The sequence below is a fragment of the Cibotium barometz genome, chromosome 35, assembly GCF_041138505.1.
Source record: "Cibotium barometz isolate CiBa-2024 chromosome 35, ASM4113850v1, whole genome shotgun sequence".
NCBI lineage: Eukaryota > Viridiplantae > Streptophyta > Polypodiopsida > Cyatheales > Cibotiaceae > Cibotium > Cibotium barometz.
The window spans coordinates 4,982,773-4,994,272 of record NC_141080.1 but is presented as its reverse complement, the minus strand read 5'-3'; positions in this window follow the sequence as shown (position 1 = coordinate 4,994,272).

Sequence of the window (11,500 nt, the reverse complement as noted above, 5' to 3'; positions counted from 1 at the left end):
TCATCAAAATGAGAGAGTGAATCTCACTTCCTCATTTGATACACTAAAGCAATACAAATGTAGCTTCTTTAGTATTACTTTTGTATTGTTACTGGAGTTTGTTAAATAATTTGAAAGTGGACCTATCCTTGTACTCTTCATCCCATATTTTTTTATATTTTTATGTATGAATAGATTTTGTGCTCTTTCAAGAAGATATACAATGAAGTGCATTCAAGTGAGTTAAGTAGACTTTATATGTAGTTGCTTTTGAAGTTATAATCATTTGAGATATGAAAGAATTCTTTGTCTTGCGAGGTTAATTGAAAATTTATTCTTGTTAGATTTCATGATTGATGAAGAAGATATTATTGATAAAATGCTCTGTTTCTTGGTGAGGTTTGAATGGGTTTAAAGGCAAAGACAATGGGTCGTACTATTGACCAAGTTTTTACCCACCCATCCAGAGATGCACCTAGAAGAGTGTCAATGTGACCAGGCTATGGTGTAGACAAAAACTTGCATTTTTCCACCAATGGATGAGTATTTGTTTTTACTCACCACCACTGAGCACCTGCTACTACAACCGTCATCCACAAATGAAGGAAGAATGGTAAGACAATGAGCTTATCCATGATTGTGATTGGCTATTGATGACAATAATTAACCTCACATCCAATGGGTGAGCATTTGTTTTCGCCAACAAAATGATGGAAGAATGGTAAGCAATGAGCTTACCCATGATTGGTGTGATTGGCTATTGATGACAATAACTAACCTTGCATCTAAGTATTGTAGCCATGTAACTTATGAAATTCTCTTCAATGTGTGACCTGGAGATATGAGTGAAGCATGGCTGGTAGGGGTCAATCTCAAAGAGTTATTTTTCTTTTATTTTTTCCTCCTTTTTTTATTTTTCTCATCTTTTTTCTTCTTCTTCTTTTTCTTCCCTCTTTCATTCCTACAATGCAATCAAATGATATGCAGTCATGTGTGATAATCTAGAAGGGTTGCCTTTGGCGTGAAAAACTAGGCTGCTTTTTTTACGTTTGTGAATATCTTGAGATCTATTCACATTTGAAAAATATCATCATCTCTTGAGGCGTACAACTATGCAAGTATGGGTCACTTATGCAAAAGTAGATGTGATCAATGCAAAAAGTGCAATTCTTGAACATCTTGAGATTTTCACGTCTAAAAAATATCATCTCTTGAGGCACACCTATGCTAGAATGGGTCACTTATGCAAAAGAAGCTGTGATTAATGTGAAAAGTGCCATATTTTCTAACGTGAAAAACGAGACTAGTTTTTCACGAGGTGAATATCTTGAGATATTCACATCAAAAAAATACTGTTAATTTATAATTCTAACCAAATGTAGGCTTTCTTTAAGCCCTGTGGAAGCTTGTGATCACCTTAGTTGATAGAATTGAAGCACTTTTTAGGCATGAAAAACTTGAGATATTCATGGTTGTGAGATTATCTACTACTAGTTTTTCACATCAAGAAATCACTTGAATCTCATGTCTCTAAGTTGACTTTCTAAAGTACCTGATCATTGTGAAGACTTTATATAATTTACACTATCTTTGAACCACCTTTTTTGGATGTGGAAAACTCCAGATACTCATGGTCAAGTGAACTTTGGCTGGTTTAAACATGAATTTTCTTATTTTGAGGTTATTTTGTGGTTCAAGGGATTTGTTGAAAAGGCTAGGTATGATTTTTATTGCTTTTGGAATAGTTTTGGTCAGCTTGAAAAACTTGAGATACTCACGGTCTTGAGTTTCCAGTGGTTTTTCACATTATTGTATTTCCTACTTGTTATGAGGTGATTTTTATGGTTCACCTAATCATTTTGAAGATCTAGGAGTAGTCCTTGTTGATGGTGCTTAAGCCAATTTTGTGGGTGTGAAAAACTTGAGTTTTTCATAGCGTAAATTTCTCATTTTTATGCCAAAATTGATTTTCTAAACTTCATGCTTTAAAGTGGCCTTTTTTTTTAATCCCCTAACTTTTGAGAAGTGCTAAGCATGATTTATGATCCTTTTTGAGTGACTTTTCTAAGCATAAAAAGCCTAAGGAATACTCATGGTGTGCTTATCATATGAAATTCGTGCATGAACATTCATACCTATTTTGTGTATCTTTCCTTTCATGGGAATGGGGACCCTTCCTATGCCTATTCCTAAGCTTCAAGGGACTTTGGTAGAGTGACACCCAAAATGAGTGGGCAAATAGTTTTAATTGTGCCATTTAGCATTCAAATGATTGTGCCAGTGGCTTTAGTAAATATTGATGTTGAAGCTTTGATTGGTAGCTTTTCAGATGTTGATGCTTTTGATTAGATAAATTGTTACATACCCTTGTTGTTCGAAGTACAAGCACGTTCCTGTGGCTTCTCCATTTTTGGGAAAGGGTTCTTGTTGTTTGCCATAGCATTCAAGACATGGGTGTCCTTCTTCTTGGCACAAAAGTTGGGTGAGATTATTCCATTATCAATAAATTTGGGAACCTAGATGGTGAAATTACTATCATAATATCGTTGAGCAAGGAGTAGGCTTGTAGGCACCCATTTTTTATGAATCTTACAATGAGGGCATTTGTGCCTTCGTTGATGAGGTTACTTCCTTTGTGCGTGTTGAGGGGATCTTTTGGATCTCTTTGAGATTCACACATTGAATCTTTATTTAAGAATGAGTTGGCCAAAAAGGGAGCCTTACAAGGATGCATAACAACGCGATATGGACGAACCTATATATACAAATAAAATAACGGTATCGCTTTGTATTGCATGATAAGGAAAGAACATGTGTCTATGTTTAAGAACAACTGGACTGAGAAGGGAGCTTCACATGAATGCATAACAAGGAAATATGGATGAACCTATACAAATAAAACAACGGTATCGCTTTGTATGGCATTGATGAGGACAAAACAAGAAACTAAATTTAATAATGTGTTGACCAAAAAGGGAGCCTCACAGCAGAGATGCATAACAACGTGATATAGATGAACCTATATAAACAAAACAATAGCATCGGTTTGCATTAATAAGGAGAAAATATATATCGATTTCATATGCTTTGACTATATCTCAGGGAAGTATAACAACGCGATAGACATGAGCCTATATAAGTGAAATAACAACATCGCTTTGTATTGAAACATGCATGAGAATGACTTAAATTGAAAGCCTAATGTAGTTTTGCTATCAGCGCGACAATAAAGAGATTGAAATCCATATGATGCATACTTGCATACCTTTAGAATGTGAAAGCAGACTTTCAATTCACAAACATAAGTGTGGAGTCTCATTTCAAGGGAAGAGCAGAAAGGTCGAAACATGAGTGCGACGTGATATCTGTGAGATCAAGTATTTGGAGACGGTCAAAATGGAGACGGTCAAAATGGATGGAATATTCAAAATATCAAGGGAAGAATAGGTAGAAATGGGTAAAAAGTGCACATGAAATTGGACAAAATGATTTTTATTATCAGCGTGGGTAATATCGGTGGCGCAGATGGTTCTCAAGAAATGGGCATATAGCCAAATCAACGAGACTGCTGCCCTCTACCAATACACGATCGATGTAATGATCAAGGTGACATAATCAGTCAAATCAAGGAATGCCATGTGACAAGGAGTGAAGCCATATTTGGTAGTGATGTGTGTGAACACACTAGGACCAGCCGAGCACTTTTTCCCTCTTTAGGAGGTTTTCTTCCCACTACTAGTATACATGCATCTTGGGGTATACTTATCATCTTTGTACAATACACATTGATTATCTATCTATCATCTCATTGTGTGCTCCCTTGAGCTTCTTCACTGTGTGTGTGCATTCTTGTAACCCTATTTCCAGCATTTAGTATCAAAGCATACGCTCCATGCCCCTGTGCTGCTACTACCCTTCACGTCGAGTGGCCTATCTTCTTGAATTGGATCAAGGAGCCCTTTTGGGAGAATAAATAGGACCATGAGGTGTGTAGTACTTGCAGTTTTGTAGTTGGATTTTCATTTTGGGTGTGTTATAGTAGGGGCTGTTCCTACGGTTTTTAATTTTCTACAGACACCATCGGGGACCGGATTCGCACTGTTCTTCATTGGATTCTGGAGTAGTTTTGTCAGATCTACTATAGGCAGGTGTGCAGATACACATGAAAGCATCAATAAACACACCACGTCAGATCTTCTCTATAAGCTATACTTTAGTAACATTGATCTCTACATTACTAGGAAAATTTCTACTCACTTTACTTTGCATTATGAGTAAAATTTCTACTCACTTTACTCAGCATTTCTTTCATACACCTTGTAGGTTTCGATTGTCAACAACCTTATTAGGAAACCACCTTGGTTACATTAAAGGAGCACTAAGAACTTTGCAGGTTGCATAATTACTTACTTGGGTATTATAAAAAATGGTAGACAATGATGTATTTTAGATGTTATGCTGAGGATAAGCTTGATGGGACCAACTACCCATTATGGTCCTATATGATGCAGCATGTATTGGTAGCCAAAGGGCTATGGAATGTTATGGTTGGTACTGAGAAACTTCCTAGTTCCTTTGATGAACATGATATAGAAGGCACATACATAGACACAAAATTAGTTCACATGGTGCATTACCACAGCATAGCATACCTCCTATGCAAGAATAAACAAAGTGGGATGGAAGAGAGATGCAAGCACATGCATTGCTTACTTTGTCAGTTAAGAGGAGTATCATTCCTCACATTCGGTCATGCAAGACTGCTAAACATGCTTGGGACTCACTTGCGTCATTGTACCAGATACGTAATGAAACACGTGTTGCTTATATACGCAAGCAATTAGAGTTAGAGCATATGGATGAGGGAACTCCATGGACAATTTCCTTACGAAAATCAAGGATTTTCAGTAATAGTTAGCCAGTGGATGAAATATATCCTGACAGTTCATTGGTGCCTACTGTCTTGAATGCATTGCGAGACTTATATCAAGATTTAGCTTCTACCCGTCAGACTCGTGATAAAAGGAATTCCAAATGCCTTTAAGTTTGAGGAGTTAGGGTTTCTGTGCTCTTGCAAGTAGAGCATAGAAATGCCTTGAAGTTTGAGGAGTTGGGGTTTCTGTGCTCTTGCAAGTAGAGCAATCTAGGCAAAACAGATCTGTCATGCGTACAAGAGATTGCGTACAGGAGATCAGCTTGCCAGTCACAAACAAAGAGGCAAAGGTAAATTCGTTCCTTAGGGTAGTTACAAGCTGAAATCAGAGTCATCGTGAAAGCCCGTAGACAAAGCAGGTGACAAGTTAAAGAAAAAGGGCAAATGCAACTATTGTAGGATGCAGAGCATTTGGGTAATCAAAGAAATGCTAAAAATCATCCCACACAAATCAATGTTTTCCAGCACACAAATCAGCATACTATTGATGAGGCAAATGTGGATGATGTAGTTGATGAGGCAAATCAACCTACTATTGATGAGGCAAATCAGCTTACTATTGATGAGGCAAATCAGCCTACTATTGATGAGGCAAATGTGGATGATGTAGTTGATGAGGAAAGAAGGAAAATTGAGGAGTCTAAAAGTATGCCAAATGGCTAGTGCAAACACTACATGATAGCAAATTGGCCACTTCTTTGCCCGTGTAGGCTCTCATCATGCATCTCTTGTTATGTAGGTTATTCTCTTATTGCCAGTTTATGTGATGAAGAGGAACCTGTCTCCTTTGATGAAGCAAAGGAATCTGAAAATTAGATGAGTGCTATGCAATCTGAGTATGATTCAATACTCAAAAATGATACATAGGGTTTGGTAAACTTAGAGCGGATGGGAGTGTTGAGCAATACAAAGCTGGGCTTGTTGTAAAGGGTGGTGAAACCTTTACACCCACATGTCATATGACTACTACCATGCAGACTATCATTATATTTGTAACACAAAAGGTTGGAATGTACGTCAGTTGGATATCAAAACTACTTTCTTGAATGAAGATTTTCATGAGAAGGTCTATGTATCTCAACCTCATGGTTTTGTTCAAAAAAGTTAGAATCAAAGTATACAGAAGCTTTATATGGTCTTAAGAAAGCTCCGAGAGCATGGTACGTATACTTGGTTGCATAGGGTTTCTACAACCAATTGATAGTACTCTCTATATTAAGGGGAATAAGGATATTTTATTAGTCATCATGTTATACGTTAATGACATGTTGCTCACAAGCCCTAATGATAATCATATTTCAACTTTTATAGTTGATTTAGAGAAGTCTTTTGAGATGTCAAATCTTGGACCGTTGCACTATTATTTGGGCATTAAGTTTTGGCAATGTAATGATGGCATTATTATGCTATAGAGAGGAAATACATAGATGTATTATTGAAGAAGTTAAATCTTGAAGACTGTAAACCTGTGTGGTGGCTACACCTATGGAACCAAGTTTACGACTAAGTCTTGAAGATGCAAGTGACACTTTTCATGCTGGCTTATATCAAGAAGTTGTTGGATGCCTTATCTTTTTGTGTAACACCAAGCTTGACATTCAGTATGTGGTCTCAATATTGAGTAGATTTATGCATAGCCCAGGCATAAAGCATTGGCAGTCTGTCAAACGGGCATTTCATTTACCTAAAGGGCACCAAGCACTTTGGGTTATTTTATCCCAAGGGGGTAAATCATAGCTGCATCCATTTACAAACTCAGACTGGGCTTGATGTTATGACACACGAGTGTCCACAAGTGGTTTTTGCTTTCAGCGTGGTGATTCATGTATATCATGGCTTAGCAAGAAGCAACCCAATAAGGCCACTTCTAGCTGTGAAGTTGAGTATAGGGCAACGTTTATAGCTACAGTTGAGTGTGTTTGGCTCTGGTGCCTTATTGCTCATTTGGATGTTGGTGGCGAGTCCTCAGCCACCACCAGAGTCCTCAGCCACTACCATCTTCACTGACAATCGGAGCGCTATGGCAAGAATCCAATTTTTCATGCCCGTACAAAAAGCACGTTGAGGTGCATTATCATTATGTCAGGGAGAGATGCTCTGCACGGCAATTCAACTTAGCTTATGTGCAAACACATGACAACTAGGTAGATTTTTTTGCGAAGGCTCTCCCACGAGAGAAGTTTGAAGCTTTTCGCAAAGCTTTAAACTTACTTCCCTTTGGGGACTAGTCTGGGCTCCCTACTATCACAATCCAAAGAGCTTGGCACATCTTTGTACTTCTAGTGCCACCTCACCCCTTGTTCACATCATCATTCCCAGGGGGGATTTGTAGCCATATTTGGTAGTGATGTGTGTGAACGCACTAGGACCAGCTGAGGCACTTTGTCCTTCTTTAGGAGTTTTTTTTCCCCGTGCTAGTATACACCCATCTTGGGGTATACTTATCATCATTGTACATCACACATTCATTATCTATCTATCATCTCATTGTGTACTCCCTTAAGCTTCTCCACTGTGTGTGTGTGTGTGTGTACATTCCTACAACCCTATTTCCAACAAGGAGACCATTAACTTACATGCATTATCACACCATGTTTTCTCAAAGAGCGTACCACCCACATGTGTGATCTTAAGCACGCTTTCTTGCTAATAAGTTGCAACCCTTGCTAACCATTTGCATTGTATTCTGATCCTATGCAAGGTTTTCCACCATCTAGCATTGGTTTCGACAAACTTTGCTACAAGGTATCACCTCTTCTAATTGGTTTTCCACTACCGAGCATCGGTTTTGGCGACGAGCTCTACAAGGTATTACAACTTGTGATTGGTTTTCCATCATCCACATCACTTTCTAGGGGGTGTATTCTGCTTTTTGTATGCACTATGTCCTTTGCTTGCTTAACTCTAATCTAGGCAATGTTTTTCTCAAAACAATTCATGTGCCCCTAAAATGTGATACAACTCTCTCTCTCTCTCTCTCTCTCTCTCTCTCTCTCTCTCTCTCTCTCTCTCTCTCTCTCTCTCTCTCTCTCTCTCTCTCTGTGGTTCTTCTCTTTGTGGTCCCTATAGTTGCCTTGCTAGCCCCGAGAAAGGCCTACAATGTTGCCTCCCTATTGTGTGAGAGAGAGAGAGCTTGTGTTGTGTCACGATGTAATGTTATATTGCTCATTTAAGTTATATTTGGTCATATCATCCATCTTAAATTACCAGAAACACAATGCAATATGGTTGATGCATCTCATGTTTGTCAAATAGATCTCACGTTATATTTCATGTGATTCTTTTCTGTGTGCTAGTTCATTATAACGTGATATGGTTGATGCATCTCATGTCTGTCTCGAGAACATATCACATTGCATTACATGTGATTCTTTTCCATGTGCTATCTCATCATAACATGATATGGCTGATGTATCTTATGTCTATCCAACTCATCACGTTGTATTGCATCTGATTGTGTTTCACGTATTAGTTGTATTACATTTTATTATGTTTCATGTTGTGGAAGGATCGAACATGATATCTGGTCTATATGTTGTAGTGTGATGATCATATGATCCATTTGAAATAAATTTTCATTTTCGTTCATCACAATGCGATATGGTTGCTGCATCTCATATCTCTCAATATACATATAACGTTGCATTACATGTGATTCTTTTCTATGTGCTAGTTCATCACAACGTGATATGGTTGATGCATCTTATGTCTATTGAACATATCGCATTGTAATGCATGTGATTATTTTCTATGTGTTGCTTCACCACAATGCGATATGGTTGATGCATTTCATGTCTGTCAAACATATTGTGTTGTATAGCATGTGATTCTTTTCCATGTGCTGTTTTATCACAATGTGAAATGGCTGATGTATCTTATGTCTATCCAACTCATCATGTGTTATATTGCATTTGACTCTATTTCGCGTGCTGCATGTGATTATGTTACATATCATGGCATGATAGAACACGATATCACTCATTTAAGTTATATCTAGTCTGTGTATTGTAGTCTGTTGCTCATATCATCCATTTGAAATCAATTTTTTATTTTTGTTCATCTCATGCGATATGGTTGATGCATCTCAGGTCTGTCCAAAAACATCGCATTGTATTGCATGTGATTCTTTTCTATGTGCTAGTTTATCACAACATAATATGGTTGATGCATCTCATGTCTATCAAACCTATCATGTTGTATTGCATGTGATTCTTTTCCATGTGCTATTTCATCACAACGTGATATGGCTGATGTATCTTATGTCTATTCAACTCATTGCATTTGATTCTATTTCATGTGTTAGTTGTATTGTATCTGATTCTATTTCATGTGTTAGTTGTGTTGCATCTGATTCTCTTTCATGTTGTGGCATGATACAATGTGATATCGCTCATTAAAGTTATATCTAGTCCATACATCGTAGTGTGTTTCTCATATCATCCATTTGAAATTAATTATTTTTATCCTTTTTAATCACAACATGATATGGTTGATTCATCTCATGTCTGTTAAACATATCACATTGTATTGCATGTGATTCTTTTTCATATGCTAGTTTATCACAATGTGATATGGTTGATGCATATCATGTCTGTCGTCGACAATATATTTCATGTGATTCATTTCCATGTGCTATTTCATCACAATACAATATATGGTTGATGCGTCTTATGTATATCTAACTTATCGTGTTGTATTGCATTTGATTCTAGTTCGTGTTAGTTATCTAGAGATAGCACGTACTAAGAGAATTACAAGAAGAGTTGATAGACTCGGAGGTTGCTAAGAAGATGGCATCTACAAGCAAGGGAACGAAGACACCTAGGAAAGGAAAGTCTCTAGGAAAGGATAAATCAATGGAAAGCCTTAATTCAAGAAGGAATCAAAGATTCAAGAAACATACTTATACACTCATGGAAATTAGCCTAAAAATGCACAAATATGGCTATGTTGAAGCTTCCTTTTTCCAGACGCTGATCAAGCAACTTTGCAAACAATACAACATAGTAATGAGGTGGAAATCATTGGCCTTGTTATGCTTGCATGAGGCTGCAGAAGATTGGCTTGTTAATTTTTTTCAAGACATCTTTATCTTTGTAGCCCATGCACATATAGTTACTATCATGGACAAATACATTCTTTGTGTGGTATTAGATATTATAGAGATCCAACACTAGAGCCTAGATACATTACATATCTAAAAATGCATGAAATCTTAGAGGTCCCTCCTTCTCGAAAGCCTAAATGAAAAATTAAGATAGAAGTAACTCATGAAAGACAGACTCGATTGGGTGAAGTAAATAAGGGGAAAAAAATACATACCATGGCAAATGAAGGCATACGATTCTTTTTCATATGCTAGTTTATCACAATGCGATATGGTTGATGCATCTCATATCTGTCGACAATATATTGCATGTGATTCATTTCCATGTGCTATTTCATCACAATGCAATATATGGCTGATGCATCTTATCTATGTCCAACTTATCGCATTTTATTACATTTGATTCTAGTTCATGTGTTAGTTATCTATAGATAGCACGTACCAAGAGCATTGCAAGAAAAGTTGATGGGGAGCAATATATGGCTGATGCATCTTATCTATGTCCAACTTATCGCATTTTATTACATTTGATTCTAGTTCATGTGTTAGTTATCTATAGATAGCACGTACCAAGAGCATTGCAAGAAAAGTTGATGGGGAGACCCGGAGGTTGCTAGGAAGATGGCATCTACAAGCAAGGAACCGAAGAAACCTAGGAAAGGAGAAATCAATGGAAAGCCTCACTTCAAGAAGGAATTGAAGATTCAAGCAACATACTTATACACTCATGGAAATCAACCTAGAAATTCACAAATATGTCTATGTTGAATCTTCCTTTCCAAAGACTAGTCGGGAAAACTTACAAATAATACAACATAGGAATGAGGTGGCAATCATCGACAGCCTTGTTATGCTTGCATGAGGCTGCAGAAGACTAGCTTGTTGAATTTTTTCAAGACAGCTTTATCTTTGCAGCCCATGCACATAGAGTTACTATCATGGACAAGGATATGCATTCTTTGCGCCGTATTAGATATCATAGAGATCCAACACTAGATCCTATATACATTATAGATCAAAAAATGTGTGAAATCTTAGAGATCCCCCCTACTCGAAAGCCTAAATGCAAAATTAAGATAGAAGAAGTAACTCATGAAAGACAGACTTGATTGGGTGAAGTAAAGAAGGGGAGAAAGTACATACCATGGCAGATAAGAAGAAGGCACAAGAAAAAGAGCAGAGATTAGAGGTGAATGTTTTGTGAGGAAGTAGGTCATGAAAAAATTGTTGCTCTGTAGCAACAACTTAGACCTCAATTTACTGTGAGGGTAGCTATGCATAGTGGACCGCAATAGTTTACTCTACATGAAGAAGAAATTGACATCTTCTAGAATCCAACAAGAGAAATAAATGACACAATTATGATTACTCTTCTTAGGTTAGTTCTTACTTTAGTGTTATCTTATATGTATATTAACATATTTTGTATTTTCTTGTAACTTATATGTGGTTATGATGTTCAATATGATTGTGAGTGGACT